Source organism: Saccopteryx bilineata, chromosome X (genome assembly GCF_036850765.1).
Source record: "Saccopteryx bilineata isolate mSacBil1 chromosome X, mSacBil1_pri_phased_curated, whole genome shotgun sequence".
In the NCBI taxonomy this organism is placed as follows: Eukaryota; Metazoa; Chordata; class Mammalia; order Chiroptera; family Emballonuridae; genus Saccopteryx; species Saccopteryx bilineata.
This window is the reverse complement of record NC_089502.1, coordinates 95752799-95773285: the sequence shown is the minus strand read 5'-3', so window position 1 is coordinate 95773285 and position 20487 is coordinate 95752799. Positions and strand designations below refer to the sequence as shown.

The 20487-nt window shown below is 39.1% G+C and overlaps 1 pseudogene; it reads right to left on the bottom strand.

Moving 5' to 3' along the window:
* Window positions 1-1740: 1740 nt before the first annotated feature.
* LOC136317733 (protein O-glucosyltransferase 1-like) lies at window positions 1741-14726 on the bottom strand (annotated as a pseudogene).
* Between the last annotated feature and the right edge of the window lie 5761 nt (window positions 14727-20487).

Below are 20487 nucleotides of genomic sequence, written 5' to 3'. Positions count from 1 at the left end.
TGCCAACTTCCTACTTAGGGCTCTGCACAACCCTGAAGTACCCAGAGGCAAAATCCATCCTTTCTTCTAATTCCCTTGCTAGAGCAGCTTCTCAATTTCTCCTTTTCAGAGAGCCCTTAAGTCTCAAAAGTCACTTTTACTTGTGAATTATACTGATTCTGATTGCCTGTGGGACTCACAGAACAATTCGTGGATGGATGCTGAATTAATATTTTTTATACTTGTCTTCTTACTAATATAATATACTCTCTGTGAAGAGCATTCTTTCAATGCTCTTTGTATCCTCAATGGCTGGCACAATGCCAGTTGTGGAAAGGTAGGTATATTGTACGGTGATTAGGAGTGTGGGCTCTGGATGAGGTTCATTGCAAAGGGAGATATAGACCGGTAGACACCACCTTAACCAAGTGATCTAAGTTAACATTGCTGGTAGTGAACTAACTAACACTATGTGCCTTCTGATAAAATGCGTGGAGAAAGACATTGCATCATTTTTGCAGTTTTTTGCCAAAAATTGATAACCTGAATCTAAACATGAGAAAACATCAGACAAATAAAATTTAGTGATATTCTATAAAATAACTGGCTTATCCTCTTCAATCATTTTAAGATAAAAAAGACAAAGAAAGACCGAAGAAATGTTCCATGTTAAAAGAGACTAAAGTAATGTGAAAATTGAATGCAATGTTTAATCAAGCATTTGATGCTGGATGACCAGATTTTTTCTAAAACAGGCATAATAAGAAGAATTGGCAGAATCTAATAAGATCTGAAGACCTTATAACAACATGTTTCTAATGTTAATTGACAGTACAGTGACAGTTATACCATGTTTAAATAAGAGAATTTCTGTTTTTTATAAAATCACAAATGGAAGTATTTAGGAATAATTTGATGCACTCTTCTTGCAACTTGAAGACTGAAATTTTGTCAAAATAAAAGTTTTCTATTTGTTTGTTTTTGCTATTTTTGGAAGTGTGGATTCTAGTATCAGACTACCTGGATTAGAATTCCAGCTTAGCCATTTACCAGTCATGTGATAGGGGCAAGTCTACAGCTTTCCTATATGCCAACAATAAAACCAGAAAGTGAACTAAAAAAAATTCTTTTTACAATTGCAACAACAAAAAATACCTAGGAATAAACTTAACAAAAGATGTTAAGGATCTATATAGAAAACTACAAAGCATTATTGAAAAAATTGAAAAAGACACAATATTCCATGTTCATGGATCAGAGGAATCAACACAGTTAAAATAGTCATATTACCCAAAGCAACATACAAGTGTAATGCAATCCCCTTTAATACCCCAATGTCATTTTTAAAAGAAATAGGACCAAAAAACATCACCAGGTTTTTATGGAATCCCATTACACCTTTAGTCTATTTGGTGTGTGGACCTTTCAAGTGTGCCTGCTAACCCATCTGGAGTTCCTTCGCTATGTTATAGTTGTTCAATTTATTGAAATTTCAAGAGGAGAGTTCAGGAATATCTCTCATGCTGCCATTATCTGATGTCATCTACATAAGATCAAATTTAACTTTTTAAAAATTAAAAAAATAAAAGCAAGGGGCCTTGCTAACAGCTATGACTACTGAAAACTTATGGGGACTCTTCTTAATTTTTTGGGCTTGATAATTGTATTTAAGATATAGGTACCACACTCATGGTAAGTTTTCCTACCACAGGATATTTCAGGTCTGCTGCCATAGAGAGGACTTTGGCTCAATGGTGACTATTAGAATTTAGTTTTCAAAATTTTGAGAATAATCTGATAATAGCTTTTTCTTCTTATTACATTATAGGACAGAAATTTAGAGTATTCTGTCAAGTTCTCCCAGTAACAGGTGATGTTGTCCATCTTCAAGTGGTTCATAATAATCTGGCTTCCCCTTTCTGTAATTTCTTGAGCTATGTCATTTGCTTTCACAAATTGCAACAGCTCCTGGACATTGAGAGATCTATTTTGACTGGCATATTGTGAATTCCACCCACTCATCACCAATATGGAAAACAAGTGAACTACATAGGAAGAGGTGTTTGAACCAGAATCATGCAGCTACACCTCAAAAATTAAACAAATACTTGTATTTGCAGTGATCCACAAGAGGGACATCCTTAGCAGCTGACTTTCTAAAGGTATCCTTGATCCTTGGAAATACACTGTGGAATTTTTCATTTACCATGGCCACTATGCTGCTGACCTTACCAGATTTTCTCTGAAGAGATCCCACTGTCCAAGATCTGTAGGATAAACTGGCCAAACAGCAGGCCCCTCTTCCCAAAATGTCCAAGCAGGATATGTGATATCATGGTACTCTGATATCTTGCTGAAGGAGAAGACTGGAATGGCAGGCTCCATTTATTTAGGAACCTGAGGATAATCTCGTAAATTGATCACCATCTCCATGTTGAGGAGGTGCTCAATAATTTACAATAAAAAGCATTCCACACTAGTACATCTTAACTCTCACACCTGAAGTCCTGGCTAGTGTAGCTTGTGTAATCTGAAGCTCCAGTTATCCCTCTTGACTTTCCACCACCTTATTTCAAATACTTGGTATCTAGGACAAGACTTGGACCCTGACAATTGATTATTTCTTATTGATTATTTTTAAGATCATTAGGATGTTTACTTTAAAGAAGGCATAGTTAACTTTGAACCCCCATCTAGAGCTCAAGTACAATGAGATGATCATTCTACAGGTTGGTGACACACGGCTGCTCATTAGGACTGCACAAGACTCATTCTTAGAATAGGCTTTAACACACTGCCAGGTGAACACATTTGCTTTGGGCTGGATGTCCAATGTATCTTTCCTTTTCTCTTACCAGAAGAGAGCTGTTCTGAATAGCTCAGAATTTCATTTGCTTTGTTGATCCTGGTTCTAGAATCAGAGTGATGTCTCCATGGAAGAGAGAAAAATGATTAAAGAATAACCAAGACCAAATCCCTTACTTTAGTAAAGAAGACACCGAGGCCCAGAAAATTCATAAAACATGTTTGAGATTACTCTGCTGGTTTTGGCAGAGGACTGGAACAAGTTTTCTAACTCTCACGTAATTGTCCCTTTCCACCAGGCCATATTGTAATTGGTAGAGTCAAGGAACTCAGAGAGGCTAGTGTGAAGGCAACAACAAGAACAAGGGCCAATGGTCCTCACATAAGCTTGAGCCATTAAAGAGCTAAAGGGCCTCTGCTGAGATGTTGTTTGGAAAAACTCCATGTTACAGTAATGCAAGAAAAATAAGATGGCAACAGTTACTGACATTTGGGCAATAGTTCTCTATAGGCTCAGGTGGTCAATTTAATGTTCCCTAAAATTTAGTTGTATTTCTACTTCACTGACTAAAATAAAGTGTTCAGATTTCACTATCCTGTTTGCTCTCTTGATTTTATATCCTCTTTCTTATTTCTTAATCAAGAAGTCTATTATACTTTTTCCTGGTTCTAAGTTTTTGCCACATTGCTTCATCAATCTTCCTGGTTTTTGTTTTGCTATGATCATCTTAGAATTAAGATATTAAGTGTGGCTTCACTGAAAAGTTCACAGCTGAACTTGACCTTGAATAACTCAAGAAGTACAGGACTGCCGCAGAAAGAAAATTCAGAGTTTACCTTTTTTATTGGTTAAAAAAACTATTTCCAAAACAACTTGAACATAGATTTGAAAAACTATAGACTTGGAGCTGAACATTTCTGTAGAACTCATCCATCCATTGTCTCTGACATCTGAGAGTTAGAACAATTAATTTTCATAAAGTTTTCCCAGAAGGAAGGTAACACAATTAATGTAGATATATAGGCAATGGGGTATCTGGAAAAATTGTTTTTCTTTTCTAGCATATGGCTGTTACTTTGAGGGAGGATATCAAGATTAAAGAGCTAAGTAAGAATCTGATAGCAACCAAATTTTAGAATGCTCAGAAAAAACAATCTATTTGGACTGAAACATGCACTTGAAAGAGAGCAAAGCAGAGTTCTGAATTCACTACAGGGCTTGTATTATCTGTTTGGCATGGTGTTAAGACATTTTAGAATTTTACATAGGTAGCTAGTGCTGGTATATGGTGAATATCATAAGTGTGGCTCTTGCAAGTATCTTTACTTTTTAAATATATATATATCTCTTTATTCCAAAATATCAAAATCAGCATCTCTGAATTTGAATTAGAGAGCATCAATATTTTTTAAAAATTAAACAAACATAACCAAAATTCAGAATATTGACTCTTAAGGAAAACATTTAAACATCTAAAGCTATTAGATTCTCTTTTGGTAAAAATGATATCTTTCTGCAGAGAAAAATTGTAAAACTTTAAGATAATTTAAAATTTTATTCTTTAATTAATGATGTGAAATATTCTGCTGGAAATAAGAGTGCTTTGCTTCTAGTAGCCTTTGGTTTCCAGCAGAGTTTTGCAGCCTGCCACTCACCCTCAGAGCAGATGCTCAAAGGCAGAGGACCCCAAGGAGTCAGCTGCCTTTAGCTCTTTCTTCATGCAAGGCTGCGCAATGGGCAAGCCACTGATAGCAGAGTCAACATTTGTTCAAGGGAAGAATAGAGAAGAAGCAATTGTTCAGAAATTAGAGCGCTTTGTTAAGTTTCAAGAATGTAGATTTTAAAGAATCAACACGTGGTTAAGTGATCATGACATAAAACTAAAATTTGAAAGCTCAGGGTGTGGAGTAAAACAGACATCTGAATATCTCAAAGGGCCAAAATGTCTTTTTTTCTTGCATATCTAGTTTGACCTATTTTGTTCTATTCTTTCTGCCTTCATTTGGAGTCATGATCTTATTCTGAGCCATTCCATGGTTGGTTAAGTGGTTTTGAGTCTCTTCCTCATTCAATCCAGACTCCATATTCTGCTGAGGTTGCTTTAATTTAGGAAGAAAAAAAAAAGTTCATGGAAAATTGGAGAAAACCAGAATGTCCAAGAGCAGGTATATTGTTGGAGACACTTTGTATCCATTGATATGATGAAGCATTTATTGTGTAGCTATTGAAGTCTGAACATGGAAGGAATTCTTTATGACCTGGACCATGGTCATAACAGGGCACTAGGTGACAGAAGTGGTGTGGTTTAAGTTATTTTAGCCAGGTCATCTGAATTTCTGCATACACTTAGTTGTGCCTGTCACATTTGGAAAGATAAAAAGGTGCTGCCAATTACCAAAAAGAAATTTTTAGTATAGACCAACCTTTCTCAGCTGGAGTCTTGTGATAGAACTAAACCTTAAGGCATCCACTGTGTGTAATAAGTTAATTTCTTTCTAATCTCTCGAGAATAGGACTACTTATGTACCATCTTTATAAGAATTGAGAAAATGATCACTTGAATCATTTTTCTATTTCATGTGATTTAGAAAAGCATTTCAGTTATAGACCATTATAAATATACACAGAGTCCAAATGATGGGACTAAACAGTCCTTTAGTTTTGCTATTAAGTCAACTATCATTAGAATCATCCTTAGGTGGGGATCAGAGGCCCTTTTCTCTAGTCTGTCACTCAAGGTCTTCAATGCCACGATCCCCTGGGTCTTTGTATTCCTTGACTCCAAATCCTCCTAGACCCCAGTTCTTAGTTCCCAAGTGCCAATTGACTGTGAACTCAGGTCCTGGGTGAGGTGGCAGAAACTGGACCAAACATTGGAAATAAAATATCAAAGGACAACAAGAATTTCATAGAGTGGATAGAAACCATGAGAATGTGTGAGGCATTTGAAATGGTGAAGAGAATCAGAATAAGATGGCAATATTAGTTGTTCACTAATTCATTTGTTCTCCCATTTTTATTTAACATATATTTACTAAAAATCAGTAAGTGGCAGGCAGGTACTGAGCTGGGCACTGACGATACAGTGATGAGAGTAAGACAGATGTTATTCCCTGCCTGTTGGCAAGACATTTACAGACTGGACAGGCTAAGCTATAGAGGGAATAACAAGGTTTTACAAATTCCATAGGAAAACCACTTTTATCCAAAACTATGCAGACAAGCAAAAGAAAATAATAAATAAGTTGGGACCAGATTGCCCAATTGACCCCTTCTGATTCAGGCAACTCTCACTGACACAGTAACCAAAAAGAATGTATGAGACACAGTCTTTTTGTGGAGGAGATGGGAAATGCCTTTGCTGGCAAATCTTGACCTTTATAAGGAATAGCAGAGCCATGGTAAACATGGCATTGTGAGTTCAGCAAGTCAAACCATTTCTGGGCTAGGTGTACTTGGGCTGCTAAGGTTATGCTAAAGAGCTGTGGTAGATGCTTTTGTGTCTTGTATCACATTTCCTTGGCCCTTTCTGACTTCAGCTGCAGTCAGCATGAATGAGCCTTAAACTCCAGCAGGCGTCCCCAAACTACGGCCCGCGGGCCACATGTGGCCCCCTGAGGCCATTTATCCGGCCCCCTGCCACACTTCTGAAAGGGGCATCTCTTTCATTGGTGGTCAGTGAGAGGAGCACTGTATGTGGTGGCCCTCCAACGGTCTGAGGGACAGTGAACTGGCCCCCTGTGTAAAAAGTTTAGGGACCCCTGCTCCAGGGTGTCTTAGTTTCTCTAAAGGCTTTTACCAAAGCTTTTAAGAAAACACTCAGAAATTGGAAGGAAAGGCCAGGAATATCTACCAACCAGAGTGAGATCGGGGCCCAAAAATAAATGGTCTCACCTATTGTCCTCGAGAAGCTCAGTATATATGATTCCTCAGTGGTTCCCTGTGAGAATGGGTCTGCAGTAGTAATTAGCTCACTAAAGCAGCCTTCCTTTAGCTTATTTTCCTTCTCTGTCTCACTGTCCTCACTCGCTCATCTTGTTCCTGGGGTCACCTTCCAAATACACTACCTGCAACCAAGTGTCCTTGTTTCAAGCTCTGCTTCTTGGAGAACTTGAACAAAGACAGGTACCATATCTCCTTCCACAGCACTACCTTATCCTCAAGGAAAGAGGCTCTGCAGATAAAGTTCTGAATTTGAGACTGCCTTACCTAGTGTGTCATATCTGCATTTGACTAATGCTTGTGCTGTTTGTCCCCAGGCCCCCATTCTTTTTCTCCAGATGTTTGCTGGTCTTCTCAGGAATACCCATGGCTTCTCTTATCTCTATGCTTTTGATGCCTTACCCAAGAACCTGTCCTTATGGCTTTCTCAGGGCTTGGCATTTTCTTTCTTGGGTCTCTTACTCTCTTGCATGCTGGTGCAGTTCCACTCAGCTCGTGTCAACTGGCCACTTGGGATGATCTGTTTTGAGTGGGTATAGTATACCTACTGGAGTTAATGGCTCCTGAGGTCTTCACTCCTTCCCCCTCCCCCTGCCATCCCTCAGGCTAAGAGACTCAAAATCTGGAGTTTACCAAGCAGCTTTTAATGTCCTGGACAGAAGCAGATGGATCAAGTGTTAATAGTGAGGGGAGAGAACCAGGGTACAGCTAGAGGCACAGAACCTCGTAGAGAGAAGACATTCATTGATTGTCATCATTAAGCAGTGTTCCTTACAATGTCTCATGATGAAACTGCCCAAAGAACTTCATCTAGGTTTCTAAAGAAAAATGGAGAGACTGGCTGAGGTGGTGGACCTTGACTTCTAGGACTTCTGGAAGAGTCTGGGGGCAGAAATGCTGGTCTCTGCTTTGTGTCCTTGAACAAATATACACTGGAGAGATATAGGCCCTCTCCCCACATTTCAAGAAGAGATGCAGCACATGCACAGCTAGGAAAGGAAGAACCTAGGGACAAGGAGGAGCAAGTGAAACTTGGCTTGTCAAGCAATCATCAGCATGCAATCCATGAGAAGATGCATAGCATGAGGTGTCAAGAAGAAAATTCATGGGATGTTAGTAAGATCTTTAAGGACCCTCAGATCATCAACAACTACAACAAAAAAGAAGTAGTTCTGGGATTCCAGTGAATTTTGAAGGTCTGGAGTGTGAAAAGTATTATCACCATAATGAACCTTGTTTCTTCCTTCACAGGACATAGGCCAAGAAAAATTACATGTGGAAAAAACCAAATCAACAATGAGCATCTCAGTCTGACCAGGCAGTGGCGTAGTGGATAGAGCATCAAACTGGGATGTGGAGGACCCAGGTTTGAGACCCTGAGGTTGCCGCCTTGAGCGTAGGCTCATCTGGTTTGAGCAAGGCTCACCAGCTTGAGCCCAAGGTTGTTGGCTTGAGCAAGGGGTCACTCAGTCTGCTGTAGCTCCCCCCCGTCAAAGCACATATGAGAAAGGAATCAATGAACAACTAAGATGCTGCAATGAAGAATTGATCCTTCTCATCTCTCTCCCTTCCTGTCTGTCTGTCTGTCCGTATCTGTCCTTCTCTCTGACTCTCTCTGTCTCTGTCACAATACAAAAAACAAAAGAACAAAAACCAAAAACCAAAAAAAAAAAAAAAAAGAATGCTCATCTCAGTTTCCCCTTTCTATTCATTCAAAAGGATGGAAAGGAATGACATTGCTTTGCCCTCTTCTTTTCTTTCAGAAGTGTTTACCTTTGAGCAAAAGCATTTGTTTCTTATAGCAAATAAGATCCTTCTATTTGCATGGTAGTTGAATGAGACCATTTTTGTACACTGAAAATTGGAAAGCAGACAAGCTGGTTCCATGAAAGGGTGCTAAAAGGAGTGTGGCCCTACATTCCCTGAGCTAGAATGGTCATCACTCTGGTCTAAGTAAATGAAAGCCCATCCCCCTTCCTCCCTTTTCCAGGCTACACCAGCCTGCACCTAGTGCCCCATTACTTGGAAAAAGTTAAACCATCCCACATTCTGCTCATAGAGTGAGTGGTATTGTCCCTGTAATAGAACCCATGATTTACTTTCTTACATGGACAATCAGCTCCTTGCCCATGAGATATAAAATTATTCTCATTTTACTGGCTTTTGAGTCCTCTTTCTTCTAAAAATTAAAAGGTTGTCTATCTTTGGTTTTGATAATAATTCAAAGTAAAGACATCGGTTCAGTTCACATCTTACAAATCAAACATTTCTGACTCTAAAATTATTTTCTGGGTTCAGTGTCTCAGAACCACAATAATTGACTTGGCAATATGAAAAGTCATTTACAATGAAAGTCTGATGAGGTTCTTCTTCATTTGATGCTAGAAATGTCTTCCATAAATCTAGCCTATTAAAACAATGAGTTCTTCAAAAGATCTATGCAATTTTCAAATGAGATGGTCATAAAATTGCTATAAAATGTTAAAAGTCTATTCTCTGTTGATGATAATGATACAGATATTGATGTAAGCCCACTAAGTTACACCAAGCACATGCTTATCAAAATGGATAGATGGTGGCATTGAAATATTTCTTCATACCATACAGAAACAAGATTATGTGTTTTTATTTGATTTTTTAGTCTTTTCTAGTTAGAGGAGACATCTTTCATGTTTATAAGTATGATTTTCAGTCTTCACATATTTTATGTTAAAGTTACTATCTATTTTCATGACTCTTCACCTACTGACTTATGCGTTCACTCCTCAACAAACATATATGGGAAAAGCACCATGTAGTTGCTTTAAGGAATAAAAATAGAACCAAATGGTTCTTAATGCTCAGACGTTCATGATTGTGTAGTAAGCATAGGGAACGGGGTAGGGATGTGAAAATGTTAGTGTAAGCATTTAGTTAGTTATTAAGGGAGAAAAAGATAGTTGAAAGAAAGAGTAAAAATATTAAAGTTTAATAAAAGTAGAGGGTATGCTTTAGTGAGAAGCTTTAACATCCCATTTAGCTTAAATTGCTAGAAGGCTAAAAGTATTCATAGATTCAATTGCACATTTCAGGAATCCATTGTGTCTTCAGAATCCATTGTGCCTCAGCTCTCTAGACTCAGGTTTGGGAGGAATCTCCACAAGAAACTGCTAGTCATGTGCTGGGGTGGGGAGAGGAGGTGTTTCTGTGCTTGTACTTTAAGCATGCACAGTGGAAGCCAGAATGGCAACCACAGAAACTTGTCAGTCTAGTCTAGAAGAAGAATCTGATTGGTTACTGAGAGGAATCAAAGCAAGCCCATAAAATTTTAAAGATTGGCTTAAAGGAAAAGCTAGTCCTTTCCAGCCTGAAAATATAAACCTAAGCTTAAGAGAGATCTGGTCCATTTTACCCTGTTTGCCCCTCTTTCTGCTTCCCTGCTGAGCCACATTTGCAGCCATGATACATAGGGTGGCAGCCAGATGGTCTTTTAAGTATAGGCTTTGAGCAGCACCTAAACTGGACTGAACTTTGCTATAGGCTGAACCATGGCACAGCATATCTAGACTTTGATTTTTATAGTGGGCTTACTGAAGACTAGAGTTGACTTTTTTCTTGGTGAGACAGAAGGAAATAAGACATTTGGAACTTGTGGACAACCCTCTAGTTCAATCCCAAATAAATCTTATTATAAAAGCCTAAGCTTTTCCAAGTGTGGGTTTTATAATTTTTTTTATATGACACTGTACATGAACCTCCCAGAACTGGCTCCAGAACTGATATCAAAAAGAGCTAACCAAAATGGTACCCAGAAAAGAATAAATGTGAAATAAAAGTGTGATCATTGCGCTATGAGAGTGAAGACAAAGAAAGAATTACTTCTCACTTGAGTACCAGAGAGAAATCATGAAAACACTGGTAATTCACTCTGATCAATGGAAGACACCATTGCAAGCAGCTATCTGAACCTCCACTGAAATAGAAATCCATCTGTTTTAAGACTGATCCAATTTCCTCTTTAAAGATGAACTTGATAGTGGCCTCTGTTACCATTCGGTAGAGAAGAAATAATCAAAAGTGCTGTCATGACAGAACAGAGAATAGAGATGTCGTGATAAAATATTATTTTTATTCTAGTTGAATTTATTTCTAATATTTCATGATGTAAATTAAAGTAATTAAAAGCCAATTGAATAGGCAAAGACACCCATAGCAAGCTAAATAACATAGACTTTAATTCACTCATGGTTAGGAGTGGCCTGCTAAATCTGGTCATCACTTTGGTGGGGCTCCAAACAAACTTGCTTGGAGAGGCAGAGTACTTCACGGAAGTTGCTGAGGGGTCTTGGTAGGCTACACGGAGTCTGCGTTAGAGTCTTGAGCTACTGTGTTGATTTTCACCCCAGATACTTTTATCTGATTTGGCCACTTGTTACATCATAAGGTTACATTATCACACTTCAAACATAAGTCACACATGGGCTTGATAAGGTTGACAGATGGAGTTATTAGAAAAGGGAGTAAACCTGTTACACCTTGGTAATTGGACCTTACACAGTGAACTTTTACATAAAATATGGTTAATCACATTAATTCATACATAGTTGGCACACACCTTAATTGGCACACACTTGAAACATATGGAGTTATCTCAAAAGAGCGTAGTAGGTTATATCTAACTCATTCTTGGTTTCCTTTTCACATTTTATATTAATTTGATTTTATGTTTACTATAACAAGAGAATTTATGTGTAAATACTTTACAAAGCCCAAAGTAATTTACAACTCTGAGCATTTATTATGATTGATCTTATTTTTCAGAAACCTTACATCATGAATGTAAACAACTATAAGGAGACCACTTGGTGACTCAGGAGCACTTGTAGACCTGAGATATTTCACTTTCTCACTCAGGTTGGGTTTTCTGACATTACCAGCACTGCAGCTACTTTCCAGGCCTTCCCTCTGAGGATCTTGTTTTGATGGAACCCAAACATGCTACGAGGCCACTTGCTCATAGCAGAGCTTCCTCACTGCTGGGCCTCTGGGCAAGTGTAGTCACTGACTACCCAGCCAACTCTTCTTTTTCTTCTCTTCCCCTGTTTCAGATTCATAAACCCATAATAAGCATACTTATGAAACTTGCTGCATTTGAAAAAATTCCAGGGAAAGGTGTTAGAAGATTACAAGGGAATGGAATTGGGTTTGGGGTTACCATACTAAGAAGTTTGATCTAGCAATATCTGTGGCCTTTCCCCAGGCAGACAGAGTCACTGACTGTGGTGTTCTAAAATGTTCCCACAAATTCTTGATCACTACAGCTACCAAGGTGGAGTTTACTTCCTCCCCTTGAATGTGAGCTGGCCTATGGTTAGTCACATGTAATAAAATAGAGAGGAAGTGACACTGAGTAACTGCTGATCCTAGGTCAGAAAAGGTAATACAGCTTCTGCCAGGCTCTTGCTCTTTTGGGACAACTGCCTTGGATCTTGGAGCTATCATGTAAGAAGTCTAGCTACCCATAGGCCACCAGCCACCATGCTAGTGAAGCCACATAATGAAACCCCATAGAGATAGAGAGAGATGCCTAAACAGCAACAGTTGTCCCAACGTACAGCTGTTTAAGTCTTCTCAACATCAACCTCCAGATGTGTGTGGGCAAGCCTTGGATGGTTCCAGCTTGTAGCCTTCAAGCCATTTTTGTTAATGCTAAGTGCAGCCAGTTTAAGTCACCTCATGGAGTGGAGCAGTGACGAGCTGTTCCTGCTGAGCTCTGTGCAGATTTTAGATTTGTGAGCAAAATAAATTTTGCTATTTTAAGCAATGAAGTTTTGGGTGGTTTATTACACAGTCTAAGAACTGGAATACCTACTTAATTTTGTCTTATACCCAATTTTATTTCCCCTGAATTGACCAATAGAACTGTTGTTTAGCCGAGTGTAAATGGAGCCAGACTTTCTATTTTTGGAGATGAAGTTTTCAGAATGGGTCTTCATATCTGAGACATGTAGACCTTAATCATTGCAATGTGCTTTCTTTTAGTAGCAGAGAAGTGGACTGACCCCTCCCCCCATTTTATTATCTATGGTAAAAGCAGGATTTGTGTGTTTGAATTCAGATATTTTCTTAATTCTATGTCAGTTTTTGTTGTTGAAACCTTTCTTTCCCACAGGGAAATGTTTTTTAATCAATTTCTAGAATTCAACACTGCCCACTGTTAACTCACAAAGTGTTTAAAAGTGATTTATCTACAGAAAAAGTTGTCTCTACATATTTTCTCCTTCCATGACAGGAAGATGCTGGGTTAATATAAATTTTAACACAATTTTCCCCCCTGCATATTCATTTATGGATTTAAAGGGTGGGGTGTCAATACTTTTTATTTCTTGGAAATGACCTAAAGTAGTTAGCTAAGTGAGGATTTACAGACAAATAGATGTTTAAAAATGAAAAGAAGAGAATCTAATCAAGTAAAGAGAGAATATGAAGAAAAGAAGTAAAGAAATACCATAGTTCTTACAGTATCAAACTGTTGGTAACTCAACCATCTAGATTACTTGAGACAGGTAAACACAGGAATGAAAATAAAAAGTACCTACAAATACCTAGATGATTGTTTGAGTTCTTATAATTTATTCATAGATTGGCTCTCCAACCTTTACTTTGATACTATTTCTTCACAGCAGTAAATTCCAGCTTCTGAATTTGCAAATATTTTGCACAATATTGTAACATTTGTAGTCATCTAATTTTCTTATCCATGGTAAATTAGAATTAACAAAATAAGCAAAGAGGAGGTGCTTAAAAGGGAAAAGATGGTAGAATAAGAACAATGACGGGGTGACGTCAAAGAAATGGAGCCGTGAGGGGTGCTCCCAAAACCTCTTCCTGAAATTTCAACAAATTCAACAACTAGAGACAAAAAAACAATCACAGGAGCATCTGAAATACACATACATCAAAGGTATGATTGGGCAAAAAGGTGGCTGAATATATAATCCACTCTGAAGGAAATAAGATGGAGAAAGGAGTATTCTGCTTTCCTCACTGACCTGAGCAAGGACTGCTTTCACTTGGAACTGAGAAAAAGGGAGAGCTTGGGGCATGGAAAAAGCTGGGCTGAGGAAGAGACGTTCAAGTTGAGGAGAGAGTGTACATGGGGCTCAGCCCACGCAGAGCTAACGCCAGTTGCAGACCCCGGTGGAGGTGGGCAAGCAGTTGCCTTGTTTACTCCCAGTCTCCTGATTGGTGAGCATGGGCAGTGTGCGAGTGGATCCACCTGGTGCCTCGGGCATGGGTGCCTGCATTCCCAGACTGAGGGGTTAGGTTGGAGACTGTCAGCAGTGGCCCTCTGTGTGGACTGTGACCAGAGTCTCTGTATAATCCAGTGTCCCAAATGACAGTGTGACAGTGTGCAAAGAGCCAGCTTCCCTATGGGTGTGGTGCCTCCACCAGCCATACAGGCAAACAAAGCACATTTCTGGTAAAGAGAACTATGAAAATGGTAGGGGGAAGGGCGCACAGACAGCCTCTGGAGAGCAGATCCACTGAGTGCTGAAAGGAGCCTAATCCATAGTCTGCTCACTGCCCGATGGGTTTATGCTGGTGACTCTGGCTGACAAAGCCTTCTTTACCAGGCCTGCGATTTAAGGGGACCCAAAAGAGGGACTTGATAGTTCTCAGGGCCTCTTGCTCAGTAGGCAGTGGCTGGGGCAACTTCCAGCTAGCCAATACAGGTTAAAAAGTAGAGTTCCACAGAACAGACCTCAGAGAACACTGCAGAAGTTCGGCAGGCTGGGCTGTAGGCTTCCCAACAAGGGAGAAGCCTGTGGAGAGCAGACATGCGTAGTGCTGAGGCAAAATTTACTCTGAACCAGAAATCAGCTCACTTCCCTGCCTGCTTGAGCTGGTGGCTCTGGTTGACAAAGCTTTCATACACAGAGCTTTGCTTTGAACGAACCTGGAGAAGGGACTTGGCAGCTTTTAGGACCTCTTGCTCTGCAGGCAGTGACTGGGGCATCTTCCTGCCAGCTGATACAGATTACAAAATTCAAAAACCTGGGGAGAGTAGACCCATGGAGTGCTGAGGCATACTAGACATGCCCATAGAAAGACACCTGAAAAGCAATTGGCTCCCAGTCCTGCCTGATTACACTGATGGCTCTGGCTGGCAAAGCCTTACCCAGAACCCTGCTTTGAGCTGAGATAGAGGGGGAATTTGACAGCTCTTAGAGCCTCTCACTCTACAGGCAGTGGCTGGGGCAAATTCACAGCTGGATCCCAAGGCTGCTGGTTCAGGAAGGATTGAAGAAGAGGCTCAGGTAAAACGGACTATCCCATTGTGAGAGCCTGCAAACGCTGACAAGCCCCACTTACGAATGGGACCAAGGCCTAGTTTATGTCATCAACATAGCTACATATCATCTGCAAATCTCAGCCTAAGAATGCCACAGGTGCAGAACCTGGAGTACAGCACCACCAGCAAAAAGAGAGAGAACAAAGGAAAAAGAAGATAACCTCTCAAGAGCCCAAGTAAACCACTTAACTTTACATCTTAAGGAACTATAATAGAAAAAGAACAACAACAACAACAAAAAAACCCTCAAAACTAGCAGGAGAAAAGAAATAATAAAAATCAGAGCAGAAATAAACAAAATAGAGAACAGAAAAACTATAAAAAAATTAATAAAACAAGGAGCTGGTTCTTGAAAAGATCAACAAAATTGACAAACCCTTGGCAAGACTCACTAGGGCAAAAAGAGAAAGGACTCATATAAACAAAATCCTAAATGAAAGAGAAAAAATCACCACAGATATCAAAGATATACAAAGGAATATTGTAGAATACTATGAAAAACTATATGCCACCAAATTTAACAATCTAGAAAAATGGATAAATTTGTAGAAGAATATGATCTTCCTAGACTGAGTTATGAAGAAGCAGAAAGCCTAAACACATCCATAAGCAGGGAGAAAATAGAAACAACTATCAAAAACCTCCCCAAAAATAAAAGTCTAGGGCCAGCTGTCTATACTAGTGAATTCTATCAAACATTCAAAGAAGACTTGGTTCCTATTCTACTTAAAGTCTTTCAAAAAATTGAAGAGGAAGCAATTCTGCCAAACACATTTTATGAGGCCAACATAACCCTCATACCAAAACCTGGCAAAGCCAACACAATAAAAGAAAAATACAGACCAATATCTCTAATGAATACAGATGCTAAAATACTAAACAAAATACTAGCAAATTGAATACAACAACACATTAAAAAAATAATACATCATGATCAAGTGGGATTTATCCCAGAATCACAAGGATGATTCAACATACGAAAAACGGTTAACGTAAAACATCATATCAACAAAACAAAGAACAAAAACAATATGATCTTATCAATAGATGCCAAAAAGACATTCGATAAAATACAACATAATTTTATGTTTAAAACACTCAACAAAATGGGTATAGAAGAAAAATATCTCAACATAATAAAGGCCATTTATGATAAACCATCAGCTAACATCATATTAAATGACATAAAACTGAGGACTTTTCCCCTAAAATCAGGAACAAGACAAGATTGTCCACTCTCTCCACTTTGATTCAACGTAGTGCTGGAAGTACTAGCCAGAGCAATCAGACAAGAGAAAAAAATAAAAGGCATTCATATTGGGAAAGAAGAAGTCAAGGTTTCACTTTTTGCAGATGATATGATCCTATACATCAAAACCTCCAGGCCCTGGCCGGTTGGCTCAGCGGTAGAGTGTCGGCCTGGCGTGTGGGGGACCCGGGTTCGATTCCCGGCCAGGGCACATAGGAGAAGCACCCATTTGCTTCTCCACCCCCCCTCCTTCCTCTCTGTCTCTCTCTTCCCCTCCCGCAGCCAAGGCTCCATTGGAGCAAAGATGGCCCAGGCGCTGGGGATGGCTCCTTGGCCTCTGCCCCAGGCGCTAGAGTGGCTCTGGTCGCGGCAGAGCGACGCCCCGGAGGAGCAGAGCACCGCCCCCTGGTAGGCAGAGCGTCGCCCCTGGTGGGCGTGCCGGGTGGATCCTGGTCGGGCGCATGCGGGAGTCTGTCTGACTGTCTCTCCCCATTTCCAGCTTTAGAAAAATACAAAAAAAAAAAAAAAAAGAAAAAAAAACCCCAAAGACTACTAGAAACAATAAACCAATACAGTAAGGTCACATGATACAAAATTAATATACAAAAGTCCATTGCCTTCCTATATGTCAAAAATAAAACAAAAAAAATGAGCTCAAAAAATAATCCCCTTCATGATTGCAACAACAACAACAACAAAAAATACCTAGGAATAAACGTAACAAAGAATGTAAAGAACCTATATAATGAAAACTACAATGCATTGTTAAGGGAAATCAAAAATGATATAACGAAATGGAAAAATATTCCTTGTTCTTAGATAGGAAAAATAAATATAGTCAAAATGACTATATTACCCAAAGCAATATACAAATTCAATGCAATTCCTATCAAAATTCCAATGATACTTTTTAAAGAAATGGAACAAAAAATCATGAGGTTTATATGGAACTCTAAAACCCCTGAATAGCCAAAGCAATCCTAAGAAAAAAGAATGAATCCGGGGGCATTACAATGCCTGACTTCAAACTATATTATAGAGCCACAAAAATAGGCACTCAGATCAATGGAACATAATAGAAAGCCCAGAAATAAAACCACATGTATATGATCAAGTAATTTTTGATAAAGGGGCCAACAACGCACAACAGAGAAAAGAAAGCCTCTTCAACAAATGGTGCTGGGAAAACTGGAAAGCCACATGCAAAAGAATGAAACCCGACTACAGTTTGTCCCCTTGTACTAAAATTAATTCAAAATGAATCAAAGACCTAAATATAAGACCTGAAACAATAAATTGCATAGAAGAAAACACGGGTACTAAACGCATGGACCTTGGTTTTTAAAGAGCACTTTATGAATTTGACTCCAAAGGCAAGGGAAGTAAGGGCAAAGATAAATGAATGGGACCACATCAGACTAAGAAGTTTTTGCACAGCAAGAGAAATTGCCAACAAAATAAACAGACAGCCAACTAAATGGGTGTTAAAATTTTCAAACAACAACTCAGATAAGGACCTAATATCCAAACTATACAAAGAACTCATAAAACTCAACAACAAACAAGCAAACAATCCAATAAAAAAAATAGGAAGAGGACATGAACAGAAACTTCTTCCAGGAAGAAATACTAAGGGCCAACAGATATATGAAAAGATGCTCATCTTCATTACCTGTTAGAGAAATGCAAATCAAAAGTACAATGAGATACCACCTTACACCTGTTAGATTAGCTATTATCAACAGGACCGGTAATAACAAATGCTGGAGAGGCTGTAAAGAAAAAGAAACCTTCATTCACTGTTTGTGGGAATGTAAAGTAGCACAACCATTATGGAAGAAAGTATGGTGATTCCTCAAAAAACAAAAAATAGAGCTACCATATGACCAGCAATCCCTCTACTGGGACGATACCCCCAAAACTGAAACACACTGGTACGTAAAAACACATGCAGCCCCATGTTCATTGCAGCATTGTTCACAGTAGCCAGACATGGAAACAACCAAAAAGCCCTTCAGTTGATGATTGGATAAAGAAGATGTGGTACATATACACTATGGAATACTACTCAGCCATAAGAAATGATGACATCGGATCATTTACAACAACATGGATGGACCTTGATAACATGATACTGAGTGAAATAAGTAAATTAGAAAAAACTAAGAACTATATGATTCCATAAATAGGTGGGACATAAAAATGAGACTTAGGGACATGGACAAGAGGGTGGTGGTTTTTTGGGGAGGAGGAAAGAGAGAGAGAGGGTTGGGAGAGGGGAGGGGCATAAAAAAACCAGATAGAAGGTGGTGGAAGAAAATTTGACTTTGGGTGATGGGTATGTAACATAATCAAATGTCAAAATAACCTGGAGATGTTTTCTCTAAACCTATGTACCCTGATTGATCAATGTTACCCCATTAAAATTAATAATAAATAAAACGAAAGAATTAGGAAATAATATCTGAGAACGTGAGACCAATATCTTAAAAATGACATCAGAAATTAAAAAATGTAGTCTGGTGCCCTTGACATGGGCCTCAATGGTCCAGGAGAATGTCATTAATATCCAATTATTGATATACATACTTGGTGACAAGTATTGGTTAAATTGTGTTGAGACACTTTTTGTAAAAGAAGGAAAATTTTTTAGGCCATATTTTAGGTAGACTATAAAAATGATCTAAAATATGTTTTAGCACTTAAAGGGATAAAATTCAATTACCTAGAAAAGTCACTTTTTTGTGTGTGTGAAAACATTTTTTTAATATACTGGTTAAATGAGGGCTTGCTTTATTACAAATACCCATCTGAAATGACTGTGGAGGTTTGTTGATTAGTATGAGGTTTAAAGGTTAGATTTGAGTCTTTAATGAGACTATAAGGTTATCAATTTGTTCCTTGTGCCCAGTTCCCCTCCTGTCCTCTGAATGCAAGACTGCTTTCTTCTAGGAGATGATCCTTTAACCCTAAGGCCGTATAGGAAAAGCCATCTTACAGACCTCATTTCCTTGACCAAAGTCATCTGACTAAACTGGCTGGAACTCTGGCCACAGTAATGGGACTAAAGGATGAGCTTGTGACCTAAGACAGATCTGGGTCCTCTAGGATAATTTTAATTAAAACAAAAGAAAGAGGCCACTTGCCTGTGAGGTGGTGAAAGTGAGCAAATATAAGGCCTGAAGCTGCCAGGGCCTTGGTATTAACTGCTGGGCAAAAGCTGGTCTGAGAGAATGTCACAGGTGCACAGACAGGTGCAGAGAGCGGGGGACAGAGGACAGAGTTAGAGAAAGAGGGCTGGCTGACTTTGAGGATCTTCTTTTCAATTCATGAGATCTCCCTAGCTGTCCTGATTTTTACCTCTATAACTTATTTATTTAGCAAACGTCTTCATTCTAGGAGCTACTCACAGTATCTTTTCAACAAATCCTCTTTTGCATTAGTAATTCCAGTTGGCTTTTTGTCATCTGAAACTAAGACTCCTGCCAAGTGCAGGGAAATATGGAAACTGTGTGAAGTCCCTCTGAGCTGACCACTGCAATATTGAGGGTCTGACATGGATTCCAAGAAAGGAAAAAATGAGAAGCAGCCCTTGTTTGTGCAATTAATGAGGAGTTGGTATCTCTCAAGTCATGTGTTTGAAAGGAAATGCTGCTGTTTATGGGAAAGAGGAAAAGACCCTGAAGGCCGTAGTAGGATTCCTCGGAGCGATCTGCCTTATCCTTTCCCTTTTCTGAGCAATTCAAGACAAATGCTCAGGCTTACTCCCCCATTCCTACTCTCCCAGACGCTGAAACTGCATTGACCTGACCAGTGCATCCCAACTCAGTGAAGGAAAGATAGTAAGCAGTTCTCCAAAGACCCTTTCATTTCTAACTTGCTGAATCCTCGAGGCTTCTTAAATCTCTCCTGTTGTCTACCAGTGGCCTTTCCTTATGACCAGATGAAAGGAAGATGGTACTCATTCTTAAAGACCAGCCTCTATGGTGACAAGTTTGTAAACAATGTAGAGAGTAATAATGATAGCTAACAGAGTGCCATACCCTGTTTTAAGTGATTGACATGTACTATTTCATTCAATCCTCATAACTCTATGAGTTAGGTACTAATATTATTCCCATTTTAGAGATGGGCAAATTGAAGCTTAGAGAGGTTAAGAAGCCTGCAGTAGGTGAT